This window comes from Trachypithecus francoisi, unplaced genomic scaffold (genome assembly GCF_009764315.1).
Source record: "Trachypithecus francoisi isolate TF-2019V2 unplaced genomic scaffold, Tfra_2.0 Lachesis_group11, whole genome shotgun sequence".
Lineage (NCBI taxonomy): Eukaryota > Metazoa > Chordata > Mammalia > Primates > Cercopithecidae > Trachypithecus > Trachypithecus francoisi.
In genome coordinates, this window is record NW_022681456.1 from 28,542,097 (window position 1) to 28,555,700 (window position 13,604).

General features: G+C 47.9%; 1 protein-coding gene and 1 long non-coding RNA gene across 5 annotated transcripts in view; one reads left to right on the plus strand and one right to left on the minus strand.

Annotated features, from left to right (window-relative positions):
- CHST11 (carbohydrate sulfotransferase 11) overlaps positions 1–13,604 on the minus strand; it is a 315,452-nt gene that overhangs the window by 14,952 nt on the left and 286,896 nt on the right. The gene's annotated exons all lie outside the window — the stretch shown is intronic.
- Positions 2,433–3,358, plus strand: LOC117089504. 2 transcript variants are annotated; one of them, XR_004439641.1, is made up of 3 exons: positions 2,433–2,551; positions 2,743–2,987; positions 3,103–3,358. It is a non-coding gene; the product is annotated as an uncharacterized LOC117089504 (long non-coding RNA). The 2 variants fall into 2 exon arrangements; XR_004439640.1 differs by having other exon boundaries at positions 2,436–2,987.

A 13,604-nucleotide genomic window follows, 5' to 3' on the forward strand; every position in this document is an offset into this window, starting at 1 on the left:
AGAATCTGAAGAACAGACCCCCATGACCCAAGCGCACCTATGTAACAAACCTGCATATGTGCCCCTGAACTTAAAAGTTAGAAAAATGTAAATTAAAAAAAGAGAAGTCAGAATATCAGGTTTCATGGGAAATCTATGTATTCTTAAATGTTAGCTACAATCATTTTACTGGTGTGGGCTGAACCATCCCTGTCTGGGTTGGCGCCTCCCCCAGTTGTTTGAGGATAGTAAGGGGTGCCCTCTTCCGGCTGCTCTCAGCCCCCACTGCCTCCAGCCCAGCTGCCCCTGCTCAGTTAGTGGAACCTGTGGGCAACTGCAAGAGAAAGATAAGGTGGAACCAGCTAGACTGTGGGAGTCCCTGGGTGCAGTTAGGAAGGCTCACATTCAGTGGTGGATAGTAAGAGAAACCTGTGGAACCTCAGCTCTCCCATCCCCTTCCCTGTTTCTCTCTTCTTTGTAGTACTTATCTTCTTATTTTGCTGGTCTTTCCCTTCTAGAATGTTAACTCTGAGACGGCAGGTAGTTTTCACTAATTTTCGTTCACTGTTGTATTCCCAGTACTTCACACACAGTGGACACTGAAAGCTTTGTTGAATGCATGAATGACTTTGGGACAGCAGGGATTGTTCGGGTCACAAGACGGCCAATGAGGCTGCATGGGCTTCCTGTGCCTAAACCCACAGCCCCCGCCTCATCTTCTGGTGGAGGTTTCTGGCTTAGAGCCTGTGGCTGCTACACAGGAGCTTAGCATCAGCCCTGGGGCTGGAGGCCAAGAGAGAAGAGCGGGGACTCTTAGCCCTGGGTAGAAATGCAACAGCTTTTGATGAGGGAAGGACGCTGGCACTTTCCACCCATCTGGTGAGCCCAAGAAACAAGAGGAGGGGAATCAAATCACGCTGGAGGGGGAGGGCACCAAGGGCTGCCCAGGAAGGACTTGGTCTGAGGCTACGTGGTACCCCCGGGGCTCCCTTTCAGCCAGGCCAGGTGCAGCTGGAAGGGCCTTACTGACATCTCAGATCAGCTGTTTGGGCTTCCGGAGGCCTGGGCAGGGTGCCGGAGGGTGCAGGAATAGGAATGAGGCTGCTGCCAAGCTGGACTGCTTTCCGCTGAATGGTGGCCCGGAACAGGAACAATGGTGAGGAAGGGATGCAGCTCCCACACTGCTTGGGAGGCTGAATTTGCTGGGAAATCAGAAGTAAAGGCAGGCAGGCTGAGCACCTGCTGGCTAGTGCTTTGGGGTCCTCGGAAGTCGCTGCTGGCAGGAGTGGGGGAGGAGGAGCATGAGTCCACTGAGCAGTCCCGGGTGGCTTACCCCTCCCCTAGCCAGGGAGGCCGTCAACCTCCCCCACCAAGATGGGCCTCCCAGAGGGTAATGCTCTTGGGAGGCAGGGGCTTACCACCCTTCAGGATCTCCTCCTGCCCTCTCCCTTCTTTGAACCAGTTGGCTTCCGTGGTTCTCTTCCCAGACTGACCAGAATATTCTACTTCTATTTTGACCCAATCACTTGAATGCTTCAGGCCTTAGTTTCCCCATTTGCTAAATGGGGACAATAATAGAGGCTACTTCTCAGGGCTGTTTTGAGGATTAGATGAGAGCCCACAAGGAAAGCACATAGCATGGTACCTGGCACATAGTAGGCACTCAGGAAGTAGTTACTATAAACCTCAGGGAGGGTGCTTTCCCAAGTGCCAGGCAGGATAGCAGGAATATTGCTTTGCCTTTCACCTGACAACATTTCTCAATGTTCAGTGTATGAAAGAATCACAGCGAGAATCTGATGCAATGCGGGTTCCCAGATGCCACCCTGAGTAATTCTGGTTCAGTGGGTCTGGCTGTCCTGGGAACCTGCTGTTGATCGCTGCGCTGTGGTGATTCTATCAGGCCAGTTCTGAGGCTGGTGGTCTCTGTTTCACTTTGAGAACTGCTGATTGAGCGTCGCTTTTACATGAGCGGGTTCTGCAGTGAACGCTAAACACATTTGTCATCTGTGCAAAATGCCTGGCTCATGGCGACTTAATATCTCGCTGACATAGAAGACCGATAGAGGCAATCGGTGGCAACTTAGATTGGCAGCTGTTAAGCAAATTGGAGGTCTGAAGAGCAATTTTCTGGCAATATCAGGATTAGCTATTAATATGTATTAACAGACTATAAAGGATTCATGGAATTTCACAGTAACTGAACTATGAATTGAGAGGTACCCGAAGAGGTCCATTTATTTCTTAATCAAGCAGCACGTTTCAACAATACCCCATTTCTCCATTCCAAAGGCATGCATGAGCCATGCTCTGGGCCTTTCGTTTCTGCATGTTGTATGCCTCCAGTGAGAGGAAGTCTGGTCTTCCCCCAAGAGGAGAGGTGGAGCTAGTTCTGCAGACGGGGCTCCAAAGCCCTCCTCCCATCCCTGCCTGGAAGACACCCTCTTTCTCTCCCCAGCAACCACCACCACCAAGCCTGGGGCCCCAACGGAACCCTTTCCACCACCTTCACCTGCACCCCTTCGCCTCAAGCTGTTCCATCCTTATCGTAGTTCATGTCACTATGAACAATGTAAGCTCAACTCATGTCCCTCCCTCCAGGGCAGCTGGGATAAGGCTCAGGTATCAGTGTCCCAGGCGCTTGGTGCCCAATATTTGCAGAATTCAGAAAAGGGTGATTAGCTTTGTGGCAACACATTAACATCTTTGCAGAGTACCAAGAAGATTTTGTTTATCACTTCACTGCCTTTTTCCTCTTTCAAGAAGGACGGTCCATTTGTAATCATAGTGAAAGTGAAACAGGAAGACCATCGTGGAGTGCTAGAGGGACAAGCACATCTAAATCCATCCGCTGTTTACTGAGGAAGTTAGACATCTCTGTGGCTTCTTAGGCCATGGCCAAGGACATGAAGATACAGATATCCAGGAAGAGAGTCACACACGAAGGCAGGGACATAGACTTGGGGCCCAGAGGTGAATAAGACACCCTCAATTGCCTGATATCAGAGGTATTAATATTCTTCTGCCTGTACAGCTTTCAAATGATTTTACATCTCAGAGTCCTTAGAACTCAGAACTTCAGAGTTACAAAATACCTTTGTGATTATCTGATACCATTTTCAGATGGCAAAACTGAGGCCCAGAGATGAGAGCTCACCCACCCACTCCCAGGAAGCAGCAGAGCAAATACTGGAACCCAAGTATGTCTTTCTGTTGTGCTGCTGGACTGCAGAGCAAAAAAAGGGATTTTCTCCTTCTATCCACCCAGCAGCCCTTGTTGGGGTGCAGGGATGGATTCCAGGGCAGAGCGAGGGGGCAGGGAGTGTCATCTGTGTGGTGCCATAACATTCCTGTGAAATAAAAAAAAGTCTTTGCTACCTTCCGTCAACCTCAGAGGAGTACTTTGGCAACACATATAGATTTATGATCAATGGAAATTATAAAACTAAAAAGACGTGAGTGACCCATTTTATTATCCAGAATAGGGAACGTGGGATAGGTCCCCTTGGGCTGGCCTGATTTCAGAGCTCATTAAAGAAAAGTGAGGCAAGAACTGGGAAGTCTTTGCATTTTTTTTTTTAAAGGCTGGTGACCCTACTGAAACTAACTGGTAGAAACTAAATACATTGATTTCAGGATACAATTTTTACCGAAAATCAGTGCATCCCTGATCTCATTCAATAAATACTGAACAAAAATGGAGAGTATTTGCTTTGAAGGAACAAAGGTTTACTCTCCCTAGGATGTCTGGGACTCTGCGGATATGAGCAAGCTCGTCAGCACAGGCTGGAGATCAGACTCTGGAGTCAGACAGACCAACCTGGATGTAAAATTTGGCAATGGCCCTGACCAGCCCCATGATCCGGGGTCAGTCAGATTCACTCTCCTGGCCTCAGTCTCCTCATCAGTAAAGTGAGGGCTGATGAGAGCACCAACCTCACTGGCTCTTATGAGGTTTAAAGGGATAAACTCTGCAAAGAACTTAATGTGTCACTTGACCCACAGGTGCTCTTAATGGACAAGCAATTAATATTCACAGTTAAAAGTTTTTTCTCATAAAAAAATAGACTTCTTTACTGTGTGGCTGTTTCCATCAAGGGGCAGCAGAGCGGAATGGTTCAGAACACAAGCTCTGCAGCCAGACAGCCTGCGCTTAAAATCTGGCTCTAGCACTGACTGGCTGTGGACCTTGGGCAAGTTACTTAATCTGAGACTCAGCATTCTCGTCTGTAAAATGGGGATGATGATGCTACAGACCTCCTGTGGTTACAGATGATGGTGAGAATAGCTGACTGTATGCCTTTTGCACAGATGAATACCCTCGCCAAGAGAAGTCACTCTACCTTCTAGAAATTCAGGCCAATGTGGTAATGAAAAGATGAGGACACCTTTCCCAACTAGAATTTTACCCTAAGCTGCTGATAAGGAGGGAGAGTGGCTGATGTCACTTTCCTTTCACTTTCTTTTCCTCCCCTGGTTGGAGCCCCAAAACTGATGAGTTCAGGGTGTTCCAGGCGGAGAGAGAGGGAATGCTCATGCGTGCTCTTGCCCGCACCTGCTGCCTGGGCTCCTCTGGCATGCACAGGCATTGGTTCCCAACCTCCCGCTGACAGTGTCTGCCACCTGCAGATCCCGCTTTGCCCTGGATGAGCTTCGGACTGGTCAGCTCGCCCCTCACCCCTGCCCAGCAGGCTGTCGACCTCCCGGCCCTATCCTCCATCTTCAGGAGCCACCCTGCAACCTGGTGGCAGCTCCACCCTTGGCCTGAATCAGTCCGATGACTGCCAGTCATGCAACCAGGCCCCAGCCTGAGGCACTGGGGGAGCCCAGTTTGAAGCAAGATATGATTTCAGGGAGAAAGCACATATTCTAATAGGGATGAGGAACAGAAAATATGGCAATGCAGTGTGGCAGGTGGAGTGTAATTTAGTGGCCAAGAGAAGACGCTGGTGTCAGATTCCCAGATCTGGCACCTACTAGCTATGAGGTCTGGGCTTTCTCCTAAAGCCTGTATTTCCTCACTGTAAAATGGGCCAAACAGTACTCCCTGCTTCAAAGGTGGCTGTAAAGTTCAGATGAGAGGAGGGAGTTGCATGCGCCCCTGCAGGTGAGCGCTCAGGAAATGCCTCATTGCATCATGGGGCGGGTGTGAGGATGAAGTCAGGAAGGCCAGAGCAGGCCCTTGCCTGGGTGTGTGTTTAGTTCATGTTCCCTGCTTTCATTAAGCACAGGTGCCATGGACACATGGCACAGGAGTGCCGTTCCAGCTTGGGAGAGCAGGGAATGATTTTCCCAAGAAAGGAGTATTCATGCATAGCCCACAGAGAAGGAGTGAGCTGGTGCCGAAGGCCATCTAAGAGGGGATGGGGTGGGGGAACAGGGAGTGTGGCCTTGAGGAGACAGAGAGCAGGGCACCTCTGCGAACCTCGAAGCTGGTCGGGAAGGGGAAGGGCTCCATGGCTGTCCCTGCACAGGCTTTATGCCCAAAATGACAGGACAGGCCGGTCTGCTGAAGAGGGATGAGCCCGTGGGGCCTGGAAAGGCTGCAGCACCCCCCAACCAGGGCCTTCCAGAAAGGAAGCGTAGCAGACATAATTACACCGGTCCAGCAGGGCGGGACGCTGGGATCCTTTTTTATACACTAAGTGGCATTCTCTGAGCCAAAGCAAAGAACAGAAAGGTTCAAAAAAGCAAGTGGGATCGGGGCCTGGGGGGTGGGTTTTCATGAACGAGTCTGCTTCCTGTGGCAACTGATGTCTTCCAAGGGAGGCCCCTTGGCTCCAGGGAACAAAGGCCCCCAGTGACAGCTGGGGATAGGCCACCCAGCCTTCCCGGGGGACAGCCTCAGCCCTCCCTTTCTGCCTGGCTCATCTTTCACCTCCCCATGCCCAGCACATTCTTAGGCCAGGCCCTCCCTGCAAAACTGCCTGGTGGGGGATTCTCCCTCCTCTATTTCTGTTCTTTTCTTTTGAAAAACATTGAAACCAGAGTTTCTCAAGAGGAGTCAGAAATACCTCCACTCTGTGTCTTCCTCCACTGCCCCGAGGAAGGCACTGGACAAAAGGGTCAATGTGAGATCTGGAATGAAACAGAAAGATCTAGAAGGTTCTAGCTCAACTGATCATTCACTAATCTATGACCCCAAGGTGGCCAGACAAGGGAAAACTACAAACTCACCTGCAGGGCTCTGTGAGGGGTGAGGCATCCCACCAAGCACTTGACAGTCACCATCTCAGTTAATCCTCACAATAATCCCAAAAGTGATATCCCCAACTTACAAATGAGTCAACTGAGGCTCAGAGGGCTTGAATGCATGTCCCAAGGCTCAGGCCTTGCAAGTGGTGAGGCCCAGGTTCCACCCTGGCTGTCCTGCTCTGAAGTTCATGTCTTTGGCCCCCAATTCAGCCACCCCCACGATGACCTCCCATGTGACTTCAGTCATTCCCACGGGGGATGGCAAAGGCTGATCCACAGCCCAGATCTACGTGGCTTCTGGGTACAGGGAAGCCCCTTGGGCAATGATTATTGAACTCAATTCTTAGTCGGGAAGTTCTGATTAACTTCCTTTCCTTAAAGTTGTTATGGAGTTTTAAAATTCCCATAACTAATTGCTTAGGCAGAATATCCCATAAAGATCATCTATAAATTGTGTTAAAGGAAAATCACATTTTATTCTCAAAGATACTCCTGGTCTCCGTTGTATAAGTCACAGGGTGGGGTTTGGCCTTCTTGAGCCCTGAAGCCATGCTTGGTTTCTATCAAGACTCACAATGAAGATGCTTCAGGCAGTCGAAGGACGCATTTCTCCTAAGCTTTCAAAAATCAGATTTTCAGGGCAGTTTACACACGACTTCTAGTACACCTATAGCGCTGTGTGGGGGACTGAAAGGGACTCGAAGGAGTCTCTTTCACGGACACCTGGATGGAGTTCAGAACTGAACCACCTTCTCAAAGGGCTACTCTAAGACCCCCCCACCCGACCAACTCTGGGCAAATCAGTTCACAGGCCAGACTCACAGAGGGCCAGGTGGGCTTCCCGAGGCGTGCGTGCGGTGGGACCCAGCCCACCAGCCCACCACTGCCTCTCTGAGGCTTTGCTACAGCTCAGTCAGCCTGGGGTGCTCTTCAAACTGGGCCAGAATCCAGGAGGGCAGGGCATTTTCTCTGAATGTTATAGGAACTTCTAACCAGAAACATCTGGAAATACATGGGACTCTGCCGGATGCCTCTGGGTAAATCTCCAGCTCAGCCAGGCTGGGCATTCTCTGTCCGAGCCTGTGAGTCACTGGTCTCTTTCTTATCATCACCCCTACAAAATGGCCCTCCCCCACCTTCCTTCTTGCTTCTCTTCTCTCCTCTTCCTTTCTTTTCCTTCCACGGAACAGGCCACACACAGGGCAGTGAACGTCCTGTTCCTTCTCCATGGAATGCTCTTGCCCCAGACTCTGTAGGGGCACAGGGATGGCCATCTTGCAGGGGGAGCTTTGGGGAAGGGAGGATTTATAGCAGAGGCAAGAGGCACGCTCTCACCTTCCCATTGGACATTCTCCATGGAATGTCCCACAAGAATCTCAAACTCAGAATGTCTGAGAGTGGTCACTGCCCTCTTCCTGCGTCCCATCTCAGGGAACAGCACTGCTGTCTGCTCAGGTTCCCTGCCAGGTACCTAGGCACCCACTTCCCACAGCCTGGCCACAACCCCCCATCCTGGCAACCCTGGTACCAACCACATCCCCTCGAGCCTGGACTGCTGCTGACAATCCCCTAGTTTCTGGGCTCCAAGCCTGGGTCCCTCCAGACCAAAACAGAGGCTGTGACCACAGCTCTAACTCTGCTGTTCTTGTGCTTTACACCCACTGCCGAGTCCCCACTGCCTTCCACGGAAAGTGCAGATGCCTGAGCCCGGCACACAGCGTCTGCATCCTGGCCCCTGCCAGCCCCTCAGGCTCTGTCTCTCAGCAGCCTCGTCCCATGCAGGGCACTGGACGCCTGTTATTTCTCTAGAAGTGCTGCGCTTTCTTGCACCTAAGGGACCTACCCAGGAGGGAGTCCCCTGCCCCCAAGTCTCTCTGGATTTGCTCACTCTTCTCTTCCTGCTAACTGTGGGGCTTTCAGACCTCACCACATTCCTCACGTCCTCTAAGATGATGTCTCTGATGACCCAGCCCCGCCACCAGGCTTGGATCAGTCAGATTTTCAAAAATCAGATTTTCAGGGCAGTTTACACTTTTCCTGGTGCTTCACCAGTGATCTAAGCTCATCTCTCTTATAGAACATGGTATTATTTTTACCATTATTGCTGTTATCATTCATAGCACAGCCACCAGTACCACCAGAAGAGCTAATATACTTTGAGTGCCAGGTGCCAAGCATCGTACTGAGCTCTTATATAATCACATTTAGTTCTTCTATCACTCCTACAAGGTAGAGACATACTATATTCCTGTTTTATACATGAGGCACCTGAAGCCCAGAGAGGTGGTCATTGAAGTCACAAAGCTAGCTGGTGGTGGAGCCAGGATTTGAACCCAGGCAATTGGACTCTGGAGCTTACTCTCTTCTCACAACATACTGTAACTGTCTGCTTACCCATTGGACCCCTAGCTCTGCTCCCTGAAGTTCAGGACTGTTGCCTTGCTCATCCTGGAATCCCCCGTGTTTAGTACCAGGCCGGCCCCCAGAGCAGGAGCTCAAAAAGTGTTTGCAGAACAGAAGTAAACCTGGCGATTTTGCAGTTTGCCCTGATGAGGGCAGGTGGTGCCCCACAGGATTCATGTAAACAACACGACGATGATACAGAATCACTGTGTTATTTATCAGACAAATGCAGGGCCCCACCCTTGTTTAAGCACTGCAAACCCTCCTCCTCTGGATCTCCATATTATATGTCTTTTGTCTGTGTTCCCTTGCTTTTACTTTGCCATAAAGCTCCCAAGAAGCAGAGCAACAGTTCTCACAAATCCTCCTCACCCTGGGGCGTGTAACTGAGTGCCTACCAAGGAAGGCTGTTGGTGGCTGACTGGGTATCCCATGGGGTGAAGGGTGGAATGAACCACAGAGCGATAACTCCAGGTCCTCATTCCTCCCCATGGCAAAGTAAGAAACACGGGACTGGAGTATCGCAGGCCACCCCATTTTCCACCTGTGACTGTGTTCATCACTAGGGGAGGGAGCAACAGCAGGCACTTGGCTTCAGATCCGAAGGTCCAGTCCTGCCCTTGTTAGCTGCACAGCCTTGGGCAAGCTGACCTCTCTGAGCCCGTTTCTGCAACTATAAAACGGGCCCAGGGTGAGATTGAAATGAATGACATTCATGTCGTGCCTACACAGGGCCCGGCACTGCTGGTCCTTCAGGAGGGATCTTGCCCCTGTAATCCTGAGGCCAATCATCTTTCTGATGAATTTTGGGGCTGAATTTTCCTCAAGCAGCTCTGTATCTCCAACTATCACAAGGTAGTTGGATTTAAATTTTTTAAGAAAGAAAAACAAACAGAAAAGCACATCCACTTCTGCAGAGAAGCATGGGCTGGGCCTGAGCAACCACCTCCCTGTGCCCCTCTGGCATCAATGCTGACCAGGTACCCCTCCATAAGTAGCTCTGCTGGCAGGAGCTGGCCGCCCGGCCTTCCCTGCTGTTTGTCTCACAGCTACTGGCCCAGGGAAGCCCTGTTGCCTTCTTCGGAGGAAGAGTGCCCAGTCAAAAGCTACAGAGATTGCTGCTCGTGGCAGGGAGGAGGCATGAGCCCACATTCCTGGGCAGCCGCCACAGGCATGCATTTTCGCCAGGGCTGGGCCATGGGGGTGTGGCAGCCGTCATGGCATCGTCAGAAGGCTCAAAGTCCCCCCTCCTCAGCTGGTTTTTCAAAGAAACCAGACCCATCACCCAGCTCCTCCTACCTTACAGTGTCAAAAGCAGGGTTCCCCTCCTCAGAGGCAGGATAGATAAGATCAGCGCAGCCAATCAATTTCCCCGGGTTTAAACCCATGGGATTTGAATGTAGTTCTGCCACCTACTTAGCTGTGTGATCCTAGGCAAGTTACTTCACCTCTGTGTGCCTTAACTTCCTTATCTATAAGGTGGGGATAGTATTAGGTTGGTGCAAAAGTAATTGCAGTTTTACCATTACTTTTTTTTTTTTTTTTGAGGTGAAGTCTCGCTCTGTCGCCCAGGCTAGGTGGGCGCAGTGGCATGATCTCCGCTTACTGCAAGCTCTGCCTCCCGGGTTCACGCCATTCTCCTGCCTCAGCCTCCCAAGTAGCTGGGACTACAGGTGCCTGCCCCCATGCCCGGCTAATTTTTTTTTGTATTTTTAGTAGAGAGGGGTTTCTTTTCTTTTTTTTTTTTATTATACTTTAAGTTCTAGGGTACCTGTTACATATGTATACTTGTGCCATGTTGGTGTGCTGCACCCATTAACTCGTCAGCACCCATCAATTCGTCATTTATATCAGGTATAACTCCCAATGCAATCCCTCCCCCCTCCCCCCTCCCCATGATAGGCCCTGATGTGTGATGTTCCCCTTCCCGAGTCCAAGTGATCTCATTGTTCAGTTCCCACCTATGAGTGAGAACATGCGGTGTTTGGTTTTCTCTTCTTGTGATAGTTTGCTAAGAATGATGGTTTCCAGCTGCATCCATGTCCCTACAAAAGACGCAAACTCATCCTTTTTTATGGCTGCATGATATTCCATGGTGTATATGTGCCACATTTTCTTAATCCAGTCTGTCACAGATGGACATTTGGGTTGATTCCAAGTCTTTGCTATTGTGAATAGTGCCGCAATAAACATACGTGTGCATGTGTCTTTGTAGTAGAGTATTTATAATCCTTTGGGTATATACCCAGTAGTGGATGGCTGGGTCATATGGTACATCTAGTTCTAGATCCTTGAGGAATTGCCATACTGTTTTCCATAATGGTTGAACTAGTTTACAATCCCACCACAGTGTAAAAGTGTTCCTATTTCTCCACATCCTCTCCAACACCTGTTGTTTCCCGACTTCTTAATGATTGCCATTCTAACTGGTGTGAGATGGTATCTCATTGTGGTTTTGATTTGCATTTCGCTGATGGCGAGTGATGATGAGCATTTTTTCATGTGTCTGTTGGCAGTATGAATGTCTTCTTTTGAGAAATGTCTGTTCATATCCTTTGCCCACTTTTTGATGGGGTTGTTTTTTTCTTGTAAATTTGTTGAGTTCTTTGTAGGTTCTGGATATTAGCCCTTTGTCAGATGAGTAGACTGCAAAAATTTTCTCCCATTCTGTAGGTTGCCTGTTCACTCTGATGGTAGTTTCTTTTGCTGTGAAGAAGCTCTTTAGTTTAATTAGATCCCATTTGTCAATTTTGGCTTTTGCTGCCGTTGCTTTTGGTGTTTTAGACATGAAGTCCTTGCCCATGCCTATGTCCTGAATGGTACTACCTTGGTTTTCTTCTAGGGTTTTTATGGTATTAGGTCTAACATTTAAGTCTCTAATCCATCTTGAATTAATTTTCATATAAGGAGTAAGGAAAGGATCCAGTTTCAGCTTTCTACTTATGGCTAGCCAATTTTCCCAGCACCATTTATTAAATAGGGAATCCTTTCCCCATTTCTTGTTTCTCTCAGGTTTGTCAAAGATCAGATGGCTGTAGATGTGTGGTATTATTTCTGAGGACTCTGTTCTGTTCCATTGGTCTATATCTCTGTTTTGGTACCAGTACCATGATGTTTTGGTTACTGTAGCCTTGTAGTATAGTTTGAAGTCGGGTAGCGTGATGCCTCCAGCTTTGTTCTTTTGACTTAGGATTGTCTTGGAAATGTGGGCTCTTTTTTGGTTCCATATGAACTTTAAAGCAGTTTTTTCCAATTCTGTGAAGAAACTCATTGGTAGCTTGATGGGGATGGCATTGAATCTATAAACAACCTTGGGCAGTATGGCCATTTTCATGATATTGATTCTTCCTATCCATGAGCATGGTATGTTCTTCCATTTGTTTGTGTCCTCTTTTATTTCACTGAGCAGTGGTTTGTAGTTCTCCTTGAAGAGGTCCTTTACATCCCTTGTAAGTTGGATTCCTAGGTATTTGATTCTCTTTGAAGCAATTGTGAATGGAAGTTCATTCATGATTTGGCTCTCTGTTTGTCTGTTACTGGTGTATAAGAATGCTTGTGATTTTTGCACATTATTTTGTATCCTGAGACTTTGCTGAAGTTGCTTATCAGCTTAAGGAGATTTTGGGCTGAGACAATGGGGTTTTCTAAATATACAATCATGTCATCTGCAAACAGGGACAATTTGACTTCTTCTTTTCCTAACTGGATACCCTTGATTTCTTTCTCTTGCCTGATTGCCCTAGCCAGAACTTCCAACACTATGTTGAATAGGAGTGGTGAGAGAGGGCATCCCTGTCTTGTGCCAGTTTTCAAAGGGAATTTTTCCAGTTTTTGCCCATTCAGTATGATATTAGCTGTGGTTTGTCATAAATAGCTCTTATTATTTTGAGGTATGTTCCATCAATATCGAATTTATTGAGCGTTTTTAGCATGAAGGGCTGTTGAATTTTGTCAAAAGCCTTTTCTGCATCTATTGAGATAATCATGTGGTTCTTGTCTTTGGTTCTGTTTATATGCTGGATTACGTTTATTGATTTGCGAATGTTGAACCAGCCTTGCATCCCAGGGATGAAGCCCACTTGATCATGGTGGATAAGCTTTTTGATGTGCTGCTGAATCGGTTTGCCAGTATTTTATTGAGGATTTTTGCATCGATGTTCATCAGGGATATTGGTCTAAAATTCTCTTTTTTTGTTGTGTCTCTGCCAGGCTTTGGTATCAGGATGATGTTGGCCTCATAAAATGAGTTAGGGAGGATTCCCTCTTTTTCTATTGATTGGAATAGTTTCAGAAGGAATGGTACCAGCTCCTCCTTGTACCTCTGGTAGAATTCAGATGTGAATCCATCTGGTCCTGGACTTTTTTTGGTTGGTAGGCTATTAATTATTGCCTCAATTTCAGAGCCTGCTATTGGTCTATTCAGGGATTCAACTTCTTCCTGGTTTAGTCTTGGAAGAGTGTAAGTGTCCAGGAAATTATCCATTTCTTCTAGATTTTCTAGTTGATTTGCGTAGAGGTGTTTATAGTATTCTCTGATGGTTGTTTGTATTTCTGTGGGGTCGGTGGTGATATCCCCTTTATCACTTTTTATTGTGTCTATTTGATTCTTCTCTCTTTTCTTCTTTATTAGTCTTGCTAGTGGTCTGTCAATTTTGTTGATTTTTCAAAAAACCAACTCCTGGATTCATTGATTTTTTGAGGGTTTTTTGTGTCTCTATCTCCTCTTCAGTTCTGCTCTGATCTTAGTTATTTCTTGCCTTCTGCTAGCTTTTGAATGTGTTTGCTCTTGCTTCTCCAGTTCTTTTAATTGTGATGTTAGAGTGTCAATTTTAGATCTTTCCAGCTTTCTCTTGTGGGCATTTAGTGCTATCAATTTCCCTCTACACACGGCTTTAAATGTGTCCCAGAGATTCTGGTATGTTGTATCTTTGTTCTCATTGGTTTCAAAGAACATCTTTATTTCTGCCTTCATTTTGTTATGTACCCAGTAGTCATTCAGGAGAAGGTTGTTCAGTTTCCATGTAGTT